Below are 14,560 nucleotides of genomic sequence, written 5' to 3'. Positions count from 1 at the left end.
CACTTACATACAGACAATTACATACAGACACTTACATAAGACACTAAGACACTTACATACAGACACTTACATACAGACATTTACATACAGAAACTGAGACACTTACATACAGACACTTACATACAGACACTGAGACACTTACATACAGACACTTACATACAGACACTTACATACAGACACTGAGACACTTACATACAGACACTTACATACAGACACTGAGACACTTACATACAGACACTGAGACACTTACATACATACACTTACATACAGACACTTACATACAGACACTTACATACAGACACTTACATACAGACAATTACATACAGACACTGAGACACTTACATACAGACACTTACATACAGACACTGAGACACTTACATACAGACACTTACATACAGACACATACATACAGACACTTACATACAGACACTTACATACGGACACTGAGACACTTACATACAGACATTTACATACAGACAATGAGACACTTACATACAGACACTGAGACACTTACATACAGACACTTACATAAAGACACTGAGACACTTACATAGATACTTACATACATATGCTTACATACAGACACTTATATACAGACCCTTACATACAGACACTTAGACACTTACATACAGACACTTACATACAGACTCTTACATAAAGACACTTATATACAGACACTTAGACACTTACATACAGACACTTACATACAGACTCTTACATAAAGACACTTATATACAGACAATTACATACAGACACCTACATACAGACACTAAGACACTTACATACAGACACTTACAAACAGACATTTACATACAGACACTGAGACACTTACATACAGACACTTACATACAGACACTGAGACACTTACATATAGACACTTACATACAGACAATTACATACAGACACTGAGACACTTACATACAGACACTTACATACAGGCACTGAGACACTTACATACAGACACTGAGACACTTACATACAGACACTTACATAAAGACACTGAGACACTTACATAGACACTTATATACAGACGCTTACATACAGACACTTACATACAGACACTGATACACTTACATACAGACACTTACATACAGACACTTACATACAGACACTGAGACACTTACATACAGACGCTTACATACAGACTCTTACATACAGACACTTACATACAGACACTAAGACACTTACATACAGACACTTACACACAGACATTTACATAGAGATACTTACATACAGTCACTTACATACAGACACTTACATACACACACTTACATACAGACACTTACATACAGGCACTTACATACAGACACTTACATAAACACTTACATACAGACACTTACATACAGACACTTACATACAGACACTGAGACACTTACATACAGACACTGAGACACTTACATACAGACACTGAGACACTTACATACAGACACTTAAATAAAGACACTGAGACACTTACATAGACACTTACATACATATGCTTACATACAGACACTTACATACAGACACTGAGACACTTACATACAGACACTTACATACAGACACATACAGACGCTGAGACACTTACATACAGACACTTACATACAGACACTTACATACAGACACGAAGACACTTACATACAGACACTTGCATACAGACACTTACATACAGACACTTACAAACAGACACTTACAAACAGACACTTACATACAGAAACTTACACACAGACACTTACATACAGATACTTACAAACAGACACTTACAGACACTTACATACAGCCACCTACATACAGATACTTACATACAGACACTTACATACAGACACTTACATACAGACACATACAGACACTTACATACAGACACTTACATACAGACACTGAGACACTTACATACAGACACTTACATACAGACACTTACATACAGACACTGAGATATTTACATACAGACACTTACATACAAACACTTAACATACAGACACTTACATACAGACACTTACATACAGACACTTACAAACACACACTGACATTCAGACACTAAGACTTACATACAGACACTTACATACAGACACTTACATAAAGACATTTACATACAGATACTGAGACACTTACATACATACACTTACATACAGACACTTACATACAGACACTTACATACAGGCACTTACATACAGACACTTACATAGACACTTACATACAGACACTTACATACAACCACTTACATATACACTTACATACAGACACATACAGACACTTACATACAGACATTACATACAGACACTTACATACAGCCACTTACATACAGCCACTTACATACAGACACTTACATACAGACACTTACATACAGACAAATACAGACGCTGAGACACTTACATACAGACACTTACATACAGACACTTACATACAGACACTTACATACAGACACTTACATACAGACACTAAGACACTTACATACAGACACTTACAAACAGACATTTACATACAGACACTGAGACACTTACATACAGACACTTACATACAGACACTGAGACACTTGCATACAGACACTTACATACAGACAATTACATACAGACACTGAGACACTTACATACAGACACTGAGACACTTACATACAGACACTTACATAAAGACACTGAGACACTTACATAGACACTTACATACAGACACTTACATAAAGACACTTACATACAGACACTTAGACACTTACATACAGACACTTACATACAGACACTTACATACAGACTCTTACATAAAGACACTTACATACAGACAATTACATACAGACACTTACATAAGACACTAAGACACTTACATACAGACACTTACATACAGACATTTACATACAGAAACTGAGACACTTACATACAGACACTTACATACAGACACTGAGACACTTACATACAGACACTTACATACAGACACTTACATACAGACACTGAGACACTTACATACAGACACTTACATACAGACACTGAGACACTTACATACAGACACTGAGACACTTACATACATACACTTACATACAGACACTTACATACAGACACTTACATACAGACACTTACATACAGACAATTACATACAGACACTGAGACACTTACATACAGACACTTACATACAGACACTGAGACACTTACATACAGACACTTACATACAGACACATACATACAGACACTTACATACAGACACTTACATACGGACACTGAGACACTTACATACAGACATTTACATACAGACAATGAGACACTTACATACAGACACTGAGACACTTACATACAGACACTTACATAAAGACACTGAGACACTTACATAGATACTTACATACATATGCTTACATACAGACACTTATATACAGACCCTTACATACAGACACTTAGACACTTACATACAGACACTTACATACAGACTCTTACATAAAGACACTTATATACAGACACTTAGACACTTACATACAGACACTTACATACAGACTCTTACATAAAGACACTTATATACAGACAATTACATACAGACACCTACATACAGACACTAAGACACTTACATACAGACACTTACAAACAGACATTTACATACAGACACTGAGACACTTACATACAGACACTTACATACAGACACTGAGACACTTACATATAGACACTTACATACAGACAATTACATACAGACACTGAGACACTTACATACAGACACTTACATAGAGGCACTGAGACACTTACATACAGACACTGAGACACTTACATACAGACACTTACATAAAGACACTGAGACACTTACATAGACACTTATATACAGACGCTTACATACAGACACTTACATACAGACACTGATACACTTACATACAGACACTTACATACAGACACTTACATACAGACACTGAGACACTTACATACAGACGCTTACATACAGACTCTTACATACAGACACTTACATACAGACACTAAGACACTTACATACAGACACTTACACACAGACATTTACATAGAGATACTTACATACAGTCACTTACATACAGACACTTACATACACACACTTACATACAGACACTTACATACAGGCACTTACATACAGACACTTACATAAACACTTACATACAGACACTTACATACAGACACTTACATACAGACACTGAGACACTTACATACAGACACTGAGACACTTACATACAGACACTGAGACACTTACATACAGACACTTAAATAAAGACACTGAGACACTTACATAGACACTTACATACATATGCTTACATACAGACACTTACATACAGACACTGAGACACTTACATACAGACACTTACATACAGACACATACAGATGCTGAGACACTTACATACAGACACTTACATACAGACACTTACATACAGACACGAAGACACTTACATACAGACACTTGCATACAGACACTTACATACAGACACTTACAAACAGACACTTACAAACAGACACTTACATACAGAAACTTACACACAGACACTTACATACAGATACTTACATACAGACACTTACAGACACTTACATACAGCCACCTACATACAGATACTTACATACAGACACTTACATACAGACACTTACATACAGACACATACAGACACTTACATACAGACACTTACATACAGACACTGAGACACTTACATACAGACACTTACATACAGACACTTACATACAGACACTGAGATATTTACATACAGACACTTACATACAAACACTTAACATACAGACACTTACATACAGACACTTACATACAGACACTTACAAACACACACTGACATTCAGACACTAAGACTTACATACAGACACTTACATACAGACACTTACATAAAGACATTTACATACAGATACTGAGACACTTACATACATACACTTACATACAGACACTTACATACAGACACTTACATACAGGCACTTACATACAGACACTTACATAGACACTTACATACAGACACTTACATACAACCACTTACATATACACTTACATACAGACACATACAGACACTTACATACAGACATTACATACAGACACTTACATACAGCCACTTACATACAGCCACTTACATACAGACACTTACATACAGACACTTACATACAGACAAATACAGACGCTGAGACACTTACATACAGACACTTACATACAGACACTTACATACAGACACTTACATACAGACACTTACATACAGACACTAAGACACTTACATACAGACACTTACAAACAGACATTTACATACAGACACTGAGACACTTACATACAGACACTTACATACAGACACTGAGACACTTGCATACAGACACTTACATACAGACAATTACATACAGACACTGAGACACTTACATACAGACACTGAGACACTTACATACAGACACTTACATAAAGACACTGAGACACTTACATAGACACTTACATACAGACACTTACATACAGACACTTACATACAGACACTGAGACACTTACATACAGACGCTTACATACAGACACTTACATACAGACACTGAGACACTTACATACAGACACTTACATACAAACACTTACATACAGACACTTAAATACAGACACTTACATACAGACCCTTACATACAGACACTTAGACACTTACATACAGACACTTACATACAGACTCTTACATACAGACACTTACATACAGACACTAAGACACTTACATACAGACACTTACACACAGACATTTACATAGAGATACTTACATACAGTCACTTACATACAGACACTTACATACACACACTTACATACAGACACTTACATACAGGCACTTACATACAGACACTTACATAAACACTTACATACAGACACTTACATACTGACACAAACAGACACTGAGACACTTACATACAGACACTTACATACAAACACTTACATACAGACACTTAAATACAGACACTTACATAAAGACACTTACATACAGACACTTAGACACTTACATACAGACACTTACATACAGACACTTACATACAGACTCTTACATAAAGACACTTACATACAGACAATTACATACAGACACTTACATAAGACACTAAGACACTTACATACAGACACTTACATACAGACATTTACATACAGAAACTGAGACACTTACATACAGACACTTACATACAGACACTGAGACACTTACATACAGACACTTACATACAGACACTTACATACAGACACTGAGACACTTACATACAGACACTTACATACAGACACTGAGACACTTACATACAGACACTGAGACACTTACATACATACACTTACATACAGACACTTACATACAGACACTTACATACAGACACTTACATACAGACAATTACATACAGACACTGAGACACTTACATACAGACACTTACATACAGACACTGAGACACTTACATACAGACACTTACATACAGACACATACATACAGACACTTACATACAGACACTTACATACGGACACTGAGACACTTACATACAGACACTTACATACAGACACTGAGACACTTACATACAGACACTGAGACACTTACATACAGACACTTACATAAAGACACTGAGACACTTACATAGATACTTACATACATATGCTTACATACAGACACTTATATACAGACCCTTACATACAGACACTTAGACACTTACATACAGACACTTACATACAGACTCTTACATAAAGACACTTACATACAGACACTTAGACACTTACATACAGACACTTACATACAGACTCTTACATAAAGACACTTACATACAGACAATTACATACAGACACCTACATACAGACACTAAGACACTTACATACAGACACTTACAAACAGACATTTACATACAGACACTGAGACACTTACATACAGACACTTACATACAGACACTGAGACACTTACATATAGACACTTACATACAGACAATTACATACAGACACTGAGACACTTACATACAGACACTTACATACAGGCACTGAGACACTTACATACAGACACTGAGACACTTACATACAGACACTTACATAAAGACACTGAGACACTTACATAGACACTTACATACAGACGCTTACATACAGACACTTACATACAGACACTGATACACTTACATACAGACACTTACATACAGACACTTACATACAGACACTGAGACACTTACATACAGACGCTTACATACAGACTCTTACATACAGACACTTACATACAGACACTAAGACACTTACATACAGACACTTACACACAGACATTTACATAGAGATACTTACATACAGTCACTTACATACAGACACTTACATACACACACTTACATACAGACACTTACATACAGGCACTTACATACAGACACTTACATAAACACTTACATACAGACACTTACATACTGACACAAACAGACACTGAGACACTTACATACAGACACTTACATACAAACACTTACATACAGACACTTAAATACAGACACTTACATAAAGACACTTACATACAGACACTTAGACACTTACATACAGACACTTACATACAGACACTTACATACAGACTCTTACATAAAGACACTTACATACAGACAATTACATACAGACACTTACATAAGACACTAAGACACTTACATACAGACACTTACATACAGACATTTACATACAGAAACTGAGACACTTACATACAGACACTTACATACAGACACTGAGACACTTACATACAGACACTTACATACAGACACTTACATACAGACACTGAGAAACTTACATACAGACACTTACATACAGACACTGAGACACTTACATACAGACACTGAGACACTTACATACATACACTTACATACAGACACTTACAAACAGACACTTACATACAGACACTTACATACAGACAATTACATACAGACACTGAGACACTTACATACAGACACTTACATACAGACACTGAGACACTTACATACAGACACTGAGACACTTACATACAGACACTTACATAAAGACACTGAGACACTTACATAGATACTTACATACATATGCTTACATACAGACACTTATATACAGACCCTTACATACAGACACTTAGACACTTACATACAGACACTTACATACAGACTCTTACATAAAGACACTTACATACAGACACTTAGACACTTACATACAGACACTTACATACAGACTCTTACATAAAGACACTTACATACAGACAATTACATACAGACACCTACATACAGACACTGAGACACTTACATACAGACACTTACATACAGACACTGAGACACTTACATATAGACACTTACATACAGACAATTACATACAGACACTGAGACACTTACATACAGACACTTACATACAGGCACTGAGACACTTACATACAGACACTGAGACACTTACATACAGACACTTACATAAAGACACTGAGACACTTACATAGACACTTACATACAGACGCTTACATACAGACACTTACATACAGACACTGATACACTTACATACAGACACTTACATACAGACACTTACATACAGACACTGAGACACTTACATACAGACGCTTACATACAGACACTTACATACAGACACTGAGACATTTACATACAGACACTTACATACATACACTTACATACAGACACTTACATACAGACACTTACATACAGACACTTACATACAGACAGTTACATACTGACACTGTGACACTGACATACAGACACTTACATACAGATACTTACATAGAGACACTTACATACAGAAACTTACATACAGACACTTACATACAGATACTTACATACAGACACTTACAGACACTTACATACAGCCACTTACATACAGACACTTACATACAGACACTTACATACAGACACTTACATTCAGACACATACAGACACTTACATACAGACACTTACATACAGACACTAAGACACTTACATACAGATACTTACACACAGACATTTACATAGAGATACTTACATACAGACACTTACATACAGACACTTACATACACACACTTACATACAGACACTTACATACAGGCACTTACATACAGACACTTACATAGACACTTACATACAGACACTTACATACTGACACAAACAGAGACTGAGTCACTTACATACAGACACTTACATACACACACTTACATACAGACACTTAAATACAGACACTTACATACAGACACTTACATACAGACCCTTACATACAGACACTTAGACACTTACATACAGACACTTACATACAGACTCTTACATAAAGACACTTACATACAGACACTTAGACACTTACATACAGACACTTACATACAGACTCTTACATAAAGACACTTACATACAGACAATTACATACAGACACTTACATACAGACACTAAGACACTTACATACAGACAATTACATACAGACACTTACATACAGACACTAAGACACTTACATACAGACACTTACATACATACACTTACATACAGACACTGAGACACTTACATACAGACACTTACATACAGACACTTACATACAGACACTGAGACACTTACATACAGACACTTACATACAGACACTGAGACACTTACATACAGACACTTACATACAGATACTTACATACAGACACTTACATACAGACACTTACATACAGACACTGAGACACTTACATACAGACACTGAGACACTTACATACAGACACTGAGACACTTACATACAGACACTTAAATAAAGACACTGAGACACTTACATAGACACTTACATACATATGCTTACATACAGACACTTACATACAGACACTGAGACACTTACATACAGACACTTACATACAGACACATACAGACGCTGAGACACTTACATACAGACACTTGCATACAGACACTTACATACAGACACTTACAAACAGACACTTACAAACAGACACTTACATACAGAAACTTACACACAGACACTTACATACAGATACTTACATACAGACACTTACAGACACTTACATACAGCCACCTACATACAGATACTTACATACAGACACTTACATACAGACACTGATACACTTACATACAGACACTTACATACAGACACTTACATACAGACACTGAGACACTTACATACAGACGCTTACATACAGACACTTACATACAGACACTGAGACGTTTACATACAGACACTTACATACATACACGTACATACAGACACTTACATACAGACACTTACATACAGACACTTACATACAGACAGTTACATACTGACACTGTGACACTGACATACAGACACTTACATACAGATACTTACATAGAGACACTTACATACAGAAACTTACATACAGACACTTACATACAGATACTTACATACAGACACTTACAGACACTTACATACAGCCACTTACATAGAGACAATTACATACAGACACTTACATACAGACACTTACATACAGACACATACAGACACTTACATACAGACACTTACATACAGATACTTACATAGAGACACTTACATACAGATACTTACACACAGACATTTACATAGAGATACTTACATACAGACACTTACATACAGACACTTACATACACACACTTACATACAGACACTTACATACAGGCACTTACATACAGACACTTACATAGACACTTGCATACAGACACTTACATACTGACACAAACAGAGACTGAGTCACTTACATACAGACACTTACATACAAACACTTACATACAGACACTTAAATACAGACACTTACATACAGACACTTACATACAGACCCTTACATACAGACACTTAGACACTTACATACAGACACTTACATACAGACTCTTACATAAAGACACTTACATACAGACACTTAGACACTTACATACAGACACTTACATACAGACTCTTACATAAAGACACTTACATACAGACAATTACATACAGACACTTACATACAGACACTAAGACACTTACATAAAGACAATTACATACAGACACTTACATACAGACACTAAGACACTTACATACAGACACTTACATACATACACTTACATACAGACACTGAGACACTTACATACAGACACTTACATACAGACACTTACATACAGACACTGAGACACTTACATACAGACACTTACATACAGACACTGAGACACTTACATACAGACACTTACATACAGATACTTACATACAGACACTTACATACAGACACTTACATACAGACACTGAGACACTTACATACAGACACTGAGACACTTACATACAGACACTGAGACACTTACATACAGACACTTAAATAAAGACACTGAGACACTTACATAGACACGTACATACATATGCTTACATACAGACACTTACATACAGACACTGAGACACTTACATACAGACACTTACATACAGACACATACAGACGCTGAGACACTTACATACAGACACTTGCATACAGACACTTACATACAGACACTTACAAACAGACACTTACAAACAGACACTTACATACAGAAACTTACACACATACACTTACATACAGATACTTACATACAGATACTTACATACAGACACTTACATACAGCCACCTACATACAGATACTTACATACAGACACTTACATACAGACACTTACATACAGACACATACAGACACTTACATACAGACACTTACATACAGACACTGAGACACTTACATACAGACACTTACATACAGACACTTACATACAGACACTGAGATATTTACATACAGACACTTACATACAAACACTTAACATACAGACACTTACATACAGACACTTATATACAGATGCTTACATAGAGACACTTACATACAGACACTTACTTAGACACTTACTTACAGACACTGAGACACTTAAATACAGACACTTACATACAGACACTTACATACAGACACTTACAAACACACACTGACATTCAGACACTAAGACTTACATACAGACACTTACATACAGACACTTACATAAAGACATTTACATACAGATACTGAGACACTTACATACATACACTTACATACAGACACTTACATACAGACACTTACATACAGGCACTTACATACAGACACTTACATAGACACTTACATACAGACACTTACATACAACCACTTACATATACACTTACATACAGACACATACAGACACTTACATACAGACACTTACATACAGACACTTACATACAGCCACTTACATACAGCCACTTAAATACAGACACTTACATACAGACACTTACATACAGACACATACAGACGCTGAGACACTTACATACAGACACTTACATACAGACACTTACATACAGACACTTACATACAGACACTTACATACAGACACATACAGACACTTACATACAGACACTTACATACAGACACTGAGACACTTACATACAGACTCTTACATAAAGACACTTACATACAGACAATTACATACAGACACTTACATAAGACACTAAGACACTTACATACAGACACTTACATACAGACATTTACATACAGACACTGAGACACTTACATACAGACACTTACATACAGACACTGAGACACTTACATACAGACACTTACATACAGACACTTACATACAGACACTGAGACACTTACATACAGACACTTACATACAGACACTGAGACACTTACATACAGACACTGAGACACTTAAATACAGACACTTACATACAGACACTTACATACAGACACTTACAAACACACACTGACATTCAGACACTAAGACTTACATACAGACACTTACATACAGACACTTACATAAAGACATTTACATACAGATACTGAGACACTTACATACATACACTTACATACAGACACTTACATACAGACACTTACATACAGGCACTTACATACAGACACTTACATAGACACTTACATACAGACACTTACATACAACCACTTACATATACACTTACATACAGACACATACAGACACTTACATACAGACACTTACATACAGACACTTACATACAGCCACTTACATACAGCCACTTAAATACAGACACTTACATACAGACACTTACATACAGACACATACAGACGCTGAGACACTTACATACAGACACTTACATACAGACACTTACATACAGACACTTACATACAGACACTTACATACAGACACATACAGACACTTACATACAGACACTTACATACAGACACTGAGACACTTACATACAGACACTTACATACAGACACTTAAATACAGACACTTACATAAAGACACTTACATACAGACACTTAGACACTTACATACAGACACTTACATACAGACACTTACATACAGACTCTTACATAAAGACACTTACATACAGACAATTACATACAGACACTTACATAAGACACTAAGACACTTACATACAGACACTTACATACAGACATTTACATACAGACACTGAGACACTTACATACAGACACTTACATACAGACACTGAGACACTTACATACAGACACTTACATACAGACACTTACATACAGACACTGAGACACTTACATACAGACACTTACATACAGACACTGAGACACTTACATACAGACACTGAGACACTTACATACATACACTTACATACAGACACTTACATACAGACACTTACATACAGACACTTACATACAGACAATTACATACAGACACTGAGACACTTACATACAGACACTTACATACAGACACTGAGACACTTACATACAGAACCTTACATACAGACTCTTACATAAAGACACTTACATACAGACACTTAGACACTTACATACAGACACTTACACACAGACTCTTACATAAAGACACTTACATACAGACAATTACATACAGACACTTACATACAGACACTAAGACACTTACATACAGACACTTACATACAGACACTTACATACAGACACTGAGACACTTACATAGACACTTACATACAGACGCTTACATACACTTACATACAGACACTGAGACACTTACATACAGACACTTACATACAGACACTTACATACAGACACTGAGACACTTACATACAGACACTTACATACAGACACTGAGACACTTACATACAGACACTTACATACAGATACTTACATACAGACACTTACATACAGACACTTACATACAGACACTGAGACACTTACATACAGACACTGAGACACTTACATACAGACACTGAGACACTTACATACAGACACTTAAATAAAGACACTGAGACACTTACATAGACACTTACATACATATGCTTACATACAGACACTTACATACAGACACTGAGACACTTACATACAGATACTTACATACAGACACATACAGACGCTGAGACACTTACATACAGACACTTACATACAGACACTTACATACAGACACGAAGACACTTACATACAGACACTTGCATACAGACACTTACATACAGACACTTACAAACAGACACTTACAAACAGACACTTACATACAGAAACTTACACACAGACACTTACATACAGATACTTACATACAGACACTTACAGACACTTACATACAGCCACCTACATACAGATACTTACATACAGACACTTACATACAGACACTTACATACAGACACATACAGACACTTACATACAGACACTTACATACAGACACTGAGACACTTACATACAGACACTTACATACAGACACTTACATACAGACACTGAGATATTTACATACAGACACTTACATACAAACACTTAACATACAGACACTTACATACAGACACTTATATACAGACGCTTACATAGAGACACTTACATACAGACACTTACTTAGACACTTACTTACA

This window comes from Petromyzon marinus, unplaced genomic scaffold, assembly GCF_048934315.1.
Source record: "Petromyzon marinus isolate PM22_M1 ecotype Great Lakes invasive population unplaced genomic scaffold, UKy_Petmar_22M1.pri1.0 PM_G_Scaffold_35, whole genome shotgun sequence".
NCBI classification, from domain to species: domain Eukaryota; kingdom Metazoa; phylum Chordata; class Hyperoartia; order Petromyzontiformes; family Petromyzontidae; genus Petromyzon; species Petromyzon marinus.
Note: the sequence above shows the minus strand (reverse complement) of the source record.